The following is a 12,728-nucleotide window of genomic DNA, read 5'->3' as shown; positions in this document are numbered from 1 at the left end:
AAGTCAGGAGATCAAGACAATCCTGGCTAACATGGTGAAACCCTGTCTCTACTAAAAATACAAAAAATTAGCCAGGCACGGTGGTGGGTGCCTGTAGTCCCAGCTACTCGGGAGGCTGAGGCAGGAGAATGGCATGAACCTGGGAGGAGGAACTTGCAGTGAGCTGAGATCGCACCACTGCGCTCCGGCCTGGGCGAAAGAGCGAGACTCTGTGTCAAGAAGAAAAAAAAAAAAAAAAGAAACTCACTTAAAACTGCTCAACTACATGGAAACTGAACCTGCTCCTGAATGACTACTGGGTACATAATGAAATGAAGCCAGAAATAAAGATGTTCTTTGAAACCAATGAGAACAAAGACACAACATACCAGAATCTCTAGGACTCATTTAAAGCAGTGTGTAGAGGGAAATTCGTAGCACTAAATGCCCACAAGAGAAAGCAGGAAAGATCCAAAATTGACACCCTAACATCTCAATTAAAAGAACTAGAGAAGCAAGAGCAAACACTTTCAAAAGCTAGCAGAAGGCAAGAAATAACTAAGATCAGAGCAGAATTGAAGGAGATAAAGACACAAAAAACCCTTCAAAAAATCAATGAATCCAGGGGCTGGTTTCTTGAAAAGATCAACAAAATTGATAGACCGCTAGCAAGACTAATAAAGAAGAAAAGAGAGAAGAATCAAATAGATGCAATAAAAAATGATAAAGGGGATATCAACACTGAACCCACAGAAATACAAACTACCATCAGAGAATACTATAAACACCTCTATGCAAATAAACTAGAAAATCTAGAAGAAATGGATAAATTCCTGGACACATACACCCTCCCAAGACTAAACCAGGAAGAACTTGAATCCCTGAATAGACCAATAACAGGCTCTGAAATTGAGGCAATAATTAATAGCATACCAGCCAAAAAAAGTCCAGGAACATATGGATTCGCAGCTGAATTCTACCAGAGGTACAAGGAGGAGCTGGTACCATTCCTTCTGAAACTATTCCAATCAATAGAAAAAGAGGGAATCCTCCCTAACTCATTTTATGAGGCCAGCATCATCCTGATACCAAAGCCTGGCAGAAACAAAACAAAAAAAGAATTTTAGACCAATATCCTTGATGAACATTGGTGCAAAAATCCTCAGTAAAATACCAGCAAACCGAATCCAGCAGCACATCAAAAAGCTTATCCACCATGATCAAGTGGGCGTCATCCCTGGGATGCAAGGCTGGTTCAACATATGCAAATCAATAAATGTAATCCAGCATATAAACAGAACCAAAGACAAAAACCACATGATTATCTCAATAGATGCAGAAAAGGCCTTTGATAAAATTCAACACCCCTTCATGCTAAAAACTCTCAATAAATTAGGTATTGATGGGACGTACCTCAAAATAATAAGAGCTATCTGTGACAAACCCACTGCCAATATCATACTGAATGGGCAAAAACTGGAAGCATTCCCTTTGAAAACTGGCACACGACAGGGATGCCCTCTCTCACCACTCCCATTCAACATATTGTTGGAAGTTCTGCCCAGGGCAATCAGGCAGGAGAAAGAAATACAGCGTATTCAATTAGGAAAAGAAGAAGTCAAATTGTCCCTGTTTGCAGATGACATGATTGTATATTTAGAAAATCCCATCGTCTCAGCCCAAAATCTCCTTAAGCTGATAAGCAACTTCAGCAAAGTCTCAAGATACAAAATCAATGTGCAAAAATCACAAGCATTCTTACACACCAATAACAGCCAAACAGAAAGCCAAATCATGAGTGAACTCCCATTCACAATTGCTTCAAAGAGAATAAAATACCTAGGAATCCAACTTATAAGGGATGTGAAGGACCTCTTCAAGGAGAACTACAAACCACTGCTCAACGAAATAAAAGAGGATACAAACAAAAACAAATGGAAGAACATTCCATGCTCATGGATAGGAAAAATCAATATCGTGAAAATGGCCATACTGCCCAAGGTAATTTATAGATTCAATGCCATCCCCATCAAGCTACCAATGACTTTCTTCACAGAATTGGAAAAAACTACTTTAAAGTCCATATGGAACCAAAAAAGAGCCCACATTGCCAAGACAATCCTAAGCCAAAAGAACAAAGCTGGAGGCATCACGCTACCTGACTTCAAACTATACTACAAGGCTACAGTAACAAAAACAGCATGGTTCTGTTACCAAAACAGAGATATAGACCAATGGAACAGAACAGAGCTCTCAGAAATAATACTACACATCTACAACCATCTGACAAACCTGACAAAAACAAGAAATGGGGAAAAGATTCCCTGTTTAATAAATGGTGCTGGGAAAACTTGCTAGTCATATGTAGAAAGCTGAAACTGGATCCCTTCCTTACACCTTATACAAAAATTAATTCAAGATGGATTAAAGACGTAAATGTTAGACCAAAAACCATAAAAACCCTAGAAGAAAATCTAGGCAATACCGTTCAGGACATAGGCATGGGCAAGGACTGCATGTCTAAAACACCAAAAGCAATGGCAACAAAAGCCAAAATTGACAAATGGGATATAATTAAACTAAAGAGCTTCTGCACAGCAAAAGAAACTACCATCAGAGTGAACAGGCAACCTACAGAATGGGAGAAAATTTTTGCAATCTACCCATCTGATAATGGGCTAATATCCAGAATCTACAAAGAACCCAAACAAACTTACAAGAAAAAAACAACCCCACCAAAAAGTGGGTGAAGGATATGAACAGACAATTCTCAAAAGAAGACATTTATGCAGCCAACAGACAATGAAAAAATGTTCATCATCACTGGCCTTCAGAGAAATGCAAATCAAAACCACAATGAGATACCATCTCACACCAGTTAGAATGGCGATCATTAAAAAGTCAGGAAACAATAGGTGCTGGAGAGAATGTGGTGAATTAGGAACACTTTTACACTGTTGGTGGGACTGTAAACTACTTCAACCATTGTGGAAGACAGTGTGGCGATTCCTCAAGGATCTAGAACTGGAAATACCATTTGACCCAGCCATCCCATTACTGGGTATATACCCAAAGGACTATAAATCATGCTGCTATAAAGGCACATGCACACGTATGTTTATTGTGACACTATTCACAATAGCAAAGACTTGGAACCAACCCAAATGTCCATCAATGATAGACTGGATTAAGAAAATGTGGCACATATACACCATGGAATACTATGCAGCCATAAAAAATGATGAGTTCATGTCCTTTGTAGGGATATGGATGAAGTTGGAAACCATCATTCTCAGCAAACTATCACAAGGACAAAAAAAACCAAACACTGCATGTTCTCACTCATAGGTGGGAATTGAACAATGAGAACACTTGGACACAGGAACGGGAACATCACACACCGGGCCCTGTCATGGGGTGGGGGAGGGGGAAGGGATAGCATTAGGAGATATACCTAATGTAAATGATGAATTAATGGGTGCAGCACACCAACATGGCGCATGTATACATATGTAACAAACCTGCACGTTGTGCACCTGTACCCTAGAACTTAAAGTATAATAAAAAATAAAAGACTTTTTCACAGAGACAACTGAAGTCATTGGACTGACCATCATCTTATCATCACTTTTATACACGTATCTTTAATTGATCCAAAGTATTTTTTATTTCCTGCTACAACCAGAAGGAACTCAATATCTCATGTAAAATCAGTCTTTATGACTCTATTCTAGACTTTGTTTTTTACATTTTCATAGGAAGTTATTGCCATCTGCTATTCTTTCTATTTCCTGTATACTTGTCTTACTCTATCGGTTCCTTCTGATTAGTTTTTAAACAGGTTTTGTTTCTCCTGCAAAAACAAATAAAGTGAAAAAATCCTTCACTCTTTCCCATATTTGTTTAGTGTAAGATTTGATCTATCTTCTTGATACATTAAAACTTCTGGAATAAATTCTCTGTTCACAAAATCCATTTGTTTACCTTCCTCATTCTTTGTAGTTTGTTGTTTATTCCTATTGCCAATGTTGTCATTAATCTTCATATTAATAATTCCAAGGATATAATTGAGATTTCTTCTTCCTTATTTTCTGAGAAGCATTTGACCCTCTTGAAAACATTCTTTAGTAACTACTCTTCCATTGCATTCTATGTCAGAACATTCTCCCAATCTTCCAAAATCTTTGACAACTCCTCATTGTCTTTTGCTGGCACCTCCTTCTCCTCTACATTCTTCTTATATGTTGGAATGTTTTAAACCTGTATTCTAATTCCCATTTCTTCTTATACTATTCAGTCTCTAGGAGATTACATATAACTTGAATCATGAATATCAATATTATCATTTATAGTACAATTTCTTGAGTTCTAGTCCCAATATCCTCTTCTGTATCATAATTTTGATGGTTCATAGCTCTCCAAATTCAGTAAGATTAAATTGATTTCATTATCTTCTTCCTATTATTTCTCTCTTATGTTGCCTTTATCCATCATGTTCCTTTAAAAAACTGTCACTTTGTATTGTTTTTCCTTGCATGTCACTTTGTATTGTTTTTCCTTGCATCTGTTAATTCTCCTCATAATATAATCTTCAGATCAAAGACAGGATGATTATTATAAAAATGCAAATCTGATCATAATTCTTCCCTGGTTTCTCTAATCATCACAGTCCAAGTAATAATTGATGATCATATTTACACAAGTCTTGAGGCTTTTTAAAATTTAACGACAAGTAACCACTTAACATGTTTAAGCAGAAATGAATATGTATATGCAACATTAAATGCCAGAAGACAGAAAAGTTTGAGTAGTTGTTATTCTTGTATGAATATTATAAAAATATTTAATTGAGCAATAGCCCAGAAAATATACCTTATGTCTTTTCAAAATAACATGTAAATGATTTAATACAGCCAATTGAAAGATAAGTTAAGATCAGAAAAATCTTGACATCAAAAAATAATTTGAATAAGTATGTTAAGGATTAGAAAACTCTTAGAAATACATATAAAATAAAATATTGTTAAGGTAAAAACTAAGATGAAAATTATAATGTATATGAAATTGTTAAATAAAATATTCTAAATTGATTTAAGATAAAAGACATAGAGCACACTAAGCTGCAACTCCCATGTCCCCTTGGAGGGAGGACTTGTTTTAGCAACTGACAGCAGACAGCCTCTAGCTGCAGAGGGCAGCCTTTTATGAAGGCTAGCACTTCCCAGGATTGGATACTCTAATCTTATAACAGATGTATGAGACGGTATAAGGACAGTCATTTTGGCTCAACATAGGACAATTATAAATATCATATATCATATATCTTCCAGAGTTCCACATGGGTTGTCTAAGATGGTATGTCAAGCCTGCATCACAGTTCAACTTCTCCACCTACTCAGTCCTGCTTCCAACCATACCTTCCACAAGTGTTGATCCCCAAGAAATATCCTGCATGCTAAAGTCTGTGTCAGCATTCAATTTCAGAGAATACAACAGACAAAAAATGATTGGCCATGGTTATTTGGAGATAGAAGCACTTTCACTTTTTGTTTACACTTTCATTTTACACATTTTACAACAAGCATGTATTTTGTTTTTCCTCTTTACATATAATCTTATGAAGAATTACGTAAGTAGTGTCTCCTATTAATATGAAAAAAGTATAAAAAACGTAAAAAACTTTAAGCAGAAATGCAACCACTTTAAGAAGAATGCAACAACTTAGTAATCACAATGACCAATCTCATTTGACACTTTGAAAAAAAAGATATCAAACATCATCAGTGAAAATAACTATAAAGAGCATGTTGTCTAAAAACAGTTACGTCAGTTCCTTCAAAGTTGTGGGTCATTGCAGAATCATGGACAAAATTGCTTTTGTTTTTAAAGAATGCAAATAGAAATTAATAAATTAAGCATCTAATCCATAAAGTTAGGCAAAAAATGGAAAGAAGAAAAAAACCATGGAAAAATTAAGCTACTAAATTTAAAAAAGTAAAAATAATTATAAACTTAATGCCTAAAATGTAGATATGGTATATGAATAAAAGTCATTAGAAAAAAAAGTTAACAAGCATGTGACAGACATGTAAAAAAGATTATAACTATGCATATAATGTGAATTTAAACTAATTACTAACTTACAACCATGTGCTAATGTGGAAATCTCTAAGGAACTAATGGAGTGGAGAAAATATAAATTATTAAAATTAATTTGAGAGAATGTTACCCAAATTACTTTTGATGAAGCTGAGTATTATTTGAACTTGTAAATAATCATATCCAGAAATTATACCAATTTTAGATATTTCATGGGAGTGATTCATTACAAAATTTTAAGGAATATTAAATTACATATCATTTACTCCATAGGGTAGTTAAAAGGAGTTAGTTAATTAATTAATTAATTTTAAGATGTTTTCATGGCCTTAATTTAAAAAAACTTATCAGCAAAAGATAAAAAATGGAAAACTACTGACAAGTCACATTTATGAATATACATTTATTAAGCATGCTAGCATCTATACTAATTACTTTACATGCATTTAACACCCTCAGCCATCTAAAAGGGTAGGATATTTTATAATCATCTCATTATCCATAAAGATACTAAGACTTAGCAGGTTTGGACAAGTAGCTTATGAATACAAGGCCAAACTAGGAAAGAAATGGGATATAAATTCAGATTTTTCTAACTCTACACTCAAACTATGAAGTTCTACAACCAACTCACTCAAAAGTTATAAATATAATATTAAAAATATCCAGTTAAAGTATTAAAAATGATGAAGTCATCAAATGTGCTATTTTCTACAGATGAAAAAGGATAATCCAATATTCAGAAATGTATTCATGTAATTCTTCACGTCAATAGTTCAAAAAGGAGAAAAACATGAACTCCTCTCAAAATATGCTAAGAAGGTAATTGGATATATTTGAAATTTATTTCTAATTTATTTAAAAATGCTACCATTCTTTAAAGTTATGAATAGTCGAGCTTACATTCTGGTGAACAGGCATGTTTTTAACCATGAGTTTTCTAGCACTTGGCACAGTAGCTGGTTATTATTTGCTTATATCAGTCAATATTACCTACAGTGATAAAAAATAAGTATAATTCCTATTAAAATTCATAATCTTTGTATTCTCATATTTGTCATTTGATATCTAACCAATACATGAAAAGAAAAAACAAAAGCTATAGGAAAGGAAAACAGCAATATCATCACTCACAGGTGATACAATTCTTATACTGGCAAAGCAAAGTAAGTCAACTGAACGATTATTAGGATAATCAAGAGAGTTCAGTAAAATGACTAGTAATAAAATAAATATTCAAAAATTAAGGGTTCCTCAATGAAAGCAATACCATAGAGAAATATAATAAAAAAATTTCTTTCATAGTGAATAGAAAAAATGAAAATTCAAATTATTTAGTAACTATGTGTAGGTCCTGGAGAAAGAAAACCATGAAATTTTAATTACAAATATATATACTTTTATATACAAATGTACATATTCACATATTCAAATGTACTCATATATACATGCACATATATGCATACATTCACTGACAAATACACATACATACACATGTGCATATGTATTGCTTACCCTTATTGAACTATGTATTTATTTAGATTTTATATATTCATATATTTATTGTTATGTTTGTAAATTAATTACATTCATTTATTTATATTGTTTTTAATGAGAGGATATATCATATTCTTAGTGAAAAACTATTACAGAGATTGTATCTTTCCTCGAAATGTTTTATGAACTTAATTCAACTTTTTAACAATCTTTCAGGCTGGCAAAGACTTAAAAGATTAATAATTCTCAGCATTGGAAAACATTTGCAGAATTACACACTCTTACAGACTAAACATGAAAGTATAAACTAGTATAGCCTTTTTGCAGAATACCCTAAAGTTATTTACCAATTTTTTTTTTTCGGAGACAGAGTCAGCTCTTGGCTCTTGTCGCCCAGGCTGGAGTGCAGTGGCTCCATCCCAGCTCACTGCAACCTCCGCCTCCCAGGCACAAGCGATTCTTCTGTCTCAGGCTCCTGAGTAGCTGGGATTACAGGCGCCCACCACGAAGCGCAGCTTATTTTTGTACTTTTAGTAGAGATGGGGTTTCGTCACGTTGGCCAGGCTGGTCTCGAACTTGACCTCAGGTGATCAGCCCTCCTCGGCCTCCCAAAGTGCTGGGATTACAGGCGTGAGCCACTGAGCCCGGGCTATTTACCAAATTTTCAGCAAATAAAGAATGTATCTTTACCCAGCAATGGTACTTTTAGTAAACTTAGACACAGCTGCTCAATTGCACAATAGATTAGAGAACAGGGATAGTTTGGGGCTTCAGTTTGTAGGCTGGAGAAAGAACAATTCATACTTCATACTATTCCCATATTTATTAATGTCCATATGCAAACACATATTTGCATACAATATGTCTTTTTAGGTTAACAAATATAATTCAGTATTTGCATAACAAAATGAGCACTGGTGGTAACAGAAATGGTGATTTAGAGGAAACACAAAAGGAATTTACTGAGAACCAAAAATAATAAGTATTGAAACAATTATGAGGGCTTCTTTGGAAGTGATTATAAATGATCTTTTAAAAATATTATATGAAGGAGGATGGGCGCGGTGGCTCAGCCTGTAATCCCAGCACTTCGAGAGGCCGAGGCGGTTGATCACGAGGTCAGGAGATCGAGACCATCCTGGAGAACAGGGTGAAACTCCGTCTCTACTAAAAGTACAAAAAAATTAGCCTGGTGTGGTGGCGGGCGCCTGTAGTCCCAGCTACTCGGGAGGCTGAGGCAGGAGAATGGCGTGAACCTGGGAGGCAGAGCTTGCAGTGAGCCCAGATCGCACCACTACACTGCAGCCTGGGTGACAGACCACGACTCCATCTCAAAAAAAAAAAAAAAAAAAATTACATGAAGGAAATTTAAATTGTATTAGTGAGTGAAAGAAGCCAATTTGAAGAGGCTATATAGTATATGATTCCAAGTATATGACATTCTAGATGAGGCAAAAATTAGAGACAGTAAAAAAATCTGTGGTTACCAGGAGTTAGGCAGAAGAGAGGGAGGGAGGGAAGGAGGGAGGGAGGGAAAAATAAATAGGTGAAACACAGAGAAATTTGAGGTCAGTGAAAGTACTTTGTATGATACTATAATGTAGATACATGGCATTATACATTTGTTCAAATTCATAGAATGCACACTACGAAGAGTAAACTTGACGTAAAATGTAGAGTCTGGGTGATAATGATGTGCCAATGTAGACTAGCACCACTGTGGTACGGAGTGTTGATAATGAGGGAGGCTATGCATGTGTGGAATAGAAAGTATATACAAAACGCCTCTACCTTCCTGTCAATTTCATTGTTAACCAAAACTCTTCCAAAAAATAAAGTCTATTAAAAAATAAGTATGCAATATCTGTGACTCCTTTGCTTATAACCCTCATGGCTCATCATTTTACTAAAAGTAACAGCAAACCTCCTTATGTTGCCTTCAAGGTCCTACTTAATTTGTTCTTCAACTCATCTCTTCAACCTTATATTGGTTTACTGCACCCTTTTCTCACCCCACTGTGCCCTATGACCTTCTTACTTTTCCTCAGACATGCCAAGCCCTATTCTTTGCATTTGTTATTTTCTCTGTCTGAAATGCTCTTCCTTTTTCCCTCTCTTTCTTCTGCTAAACAGCTGCATATATCACTTTCTCATCCAGAAATGAGAACTTTTCAGAACAAGTTGTCCTCCACCAAGGCCTACCCCTGACCATTCTATTTAAAAGTAGAACGTGTTTCAGTTCAAAGACCTCAAGGGGAGAACACACCTGGCACCTTCCAGGAATAGCAAAAAAAAACCACTGTGACTTTAGAAGAAAGAAAAAGTAAATCATTGTTATTTCTTGATGATGGGGATTTGGACGTATATTACCTGTGTCTTTATGTTTTCCTGTATTTTTGCAGTTTTCCATTGTGAGAATGTATTATCTAAATAATTGAAAAATTAGAAAAATGATGAAGAAAGTTAAATTGGTAATAAATTAGGTCACCCCAGAACTTAAGAGCCAAATATGTGAGTGACCTATATACAAGTGTGTGTTGCAGCCTCTTTCTTCTTACTGTAGATAAATGTTTCTAATGGTGACTTATCACTAAACTCTTCTGTGAAACTAGTGCCTCTTTCTGCTTCTGTGACTGTGTCTTGAGCCTTATGCTTCACTTGCCCTGTAAGCCTCCTTGGTCCTACCTTAGAATACTTTGGGCCAAAAGAACTGGGTAGATCACACCAGTGTTCTATGCACCATTGATAACATTTCTAGTAATCAGAAAAAGTGTTTGAGTTTGAAATACCTAGGTATCACTAATTTATATTTCATTATAGTTCTATAGTTTGTAAAGCGATTACCTCTTAATGTGTTCTTTGAGTGGACAATGAATTCAAGAAATGACTGTCTGAATGAGTCAGTCTTTATTAGATATAACATCAAGTTATTTTTTAAAATATAAACTATTAAAACTGAATATGTATGAGGTTTTCCTGAATATTAAAAATATATCTCTATTAACACAGCTTATAGTTAAATCTCTATATGGAATAATATTTGATAGAGTAGAATGAAAGTATTCAGATACAATATGGTTGAATGATTAGACTAAGCCATTTTAATATAAATTCTTCCTCAGAATTAAAGCTAATCATTAAATATTATAATGATTATATAAAAAGTTGCCACCATACCATACATGATTTTTTGCTTTATAATGTTTTTACCTATTAACATTAGACATAAGATATCAAAAGACGACAGTAGCATTAGGTCTTTACAGTACTTTACAGGATAAGCTCACCATTTTGAAGAGATAACATACCAAAACATCCAGCCTATTCCAAAATAAAATGCAATTATCTTCACACAACATTTAAAGAAAGAAAACAATTATTTGAATAAAACTTGGTTTGATTGAGAAATGAGACACCACACAATGAATAAAAGATCAGTGTTGATCACTAGAGAAGGTAAGTCAATATGTAGGAAATGGGTTTATGAAAAAACACATTTTAATATATACCATAGAATTTAACACATTTCACACATGAAATAAATTAATTACTGTCCCTGTCAGGGCCATTAAAATTTTTTTTCTTAAAATTGAAAATATATATGAGGATACTGAATATGGCCTTTGCGTTTGGTAATTGGCCAGACAAACATGTGAGAAAAAAAAGGGTAACTTTGGATTTGTTCAATTTGTGTTTGTTGACTAGAGGTAAAACAACACTACTGATTTTCTTCCAATCTCCTCATTGAAGTCTTTGTACTGATTAATCTCCCAGAATAAAATATGAACTAGAATGGCATTCTTTTATATGTCACTATCTCTTGTCACATAGCTCATATACTTGAAATCTCTTCCTGAGAAAATTCAACTGCATATTTTTTTCAAAATTAATCCTGAGGTAAGTTTCTTAACAAAAATAAGACAAATAATAATTGCCATGAGAAAAAAGATGCCTTTATGTTAGATTTTAATTTCTAACTTAGAACTACACTTAATATCTTTTTTCTCTTTAAAAAGATATTCGTATAATAGTGCTAAATTTTGATCATACTCTTTGTAGTGTAGTGCATTGTACTAGAAGCTGGACAATACTCTTAATCTCTTCTTTTGAAAATAAAACCCTCAAAATGCTTAATATAGGGATTCACACATAGGGTTTAAAATTTCTGAGTAGATGATTGCTATGGGCTAAATTGTGTTTTCCCAAAATTTAAATGTTGAAACCCTAACCCTCCCAATGTGATGATATTCAGAGATGGAACTATTGGGAGATAATTAGGTTTACATAAGTTCATAAGAGTGGAAGGGTGTGGCCCTCATGACGGGATTAGTGCCTTTATAGGTAAAAGGAGAAAGACCAGAGTTCTTTTTCTACCACGTGAGGATGCAGTGAGATGTCTGTCCAAAAACCAGAAAGACAGCCTGCACCAGGAACTGAATCAGCCAGCTTCTTAATCCTGGACTGCACAGCCTCCAGGACTGAGAGAAATTAGCTGTTGTTTAAGGCATTTAGTCTATGGCATGTTGTTATAGCAGCCTGAGCTAATATAGTATGTATAAGTATAAAATAACTTGTCAAATCGTATTATGTTATGAAGAAAAAAATGATGGCAAATGAATTAAAGAGTGCTGCAGAAGGGCGTGAGGTTGTTTTATAGAGCATAATCAGGGAAGGATTCACATAACCGGGGCAAAGTAATGAAGGATGTTTGAGCAGAAGTATGCATTTCTAGGAAAAAGTCAACACAAACTGAGAGAAAAGCACACACAGAGTCCCAAAGACAAGAATGTGTTTGTGAATTCTGGGACAGAAAACCAGAAAGATATGTGCTGAGAGATAAAGTGAGGAGCAGAGAGGGATTAGTGAAGTGGAACCTTGTGCACCATTGAAAAGTTTTACTCAGAGACAAGGGAAATCACTGAATGGTTTTGAGCAAAGGAGTAACAGGATCTTATCTGTGTGTTTTTGTTTTGTTTTGTTTTTTGTTTTTTGAGACCGGGTCTCGCTCTGTCAGGCAGGCTGGAGTGTAATGGTGCTATCTTGGCTCACTGCAACCTCTGCCTCCCGGGTTCAAGCGATTCTCCTGCCTCAGCCTCCCAAGTAGCTGGGACTACAGGCATGCGCCATCACACCTGGCTAATCTGTATATTTTT

The sequence above is a fragment of the Gorilla gorilla genome, chromosome 11 (assembly GCF_029281585.2).
Source record: "Gorilla gorilla gorilla isolate KB3781 chromosome 11, NHGRI_mGorGor1-v2.1_pri, whole genome shotgun sequence".
In the NCBI taxonomy this organism is placed as follows: Eukaryota; Metazoa; Chordata; class Mammalia; order Primates; family Hominidae; genus Gorilla; species Gorilla gorilla.
The sequence above is the reverse complement of the archived record's forward strand: the minus strand, read 5'-3'. Positions refer to the sequence as shown.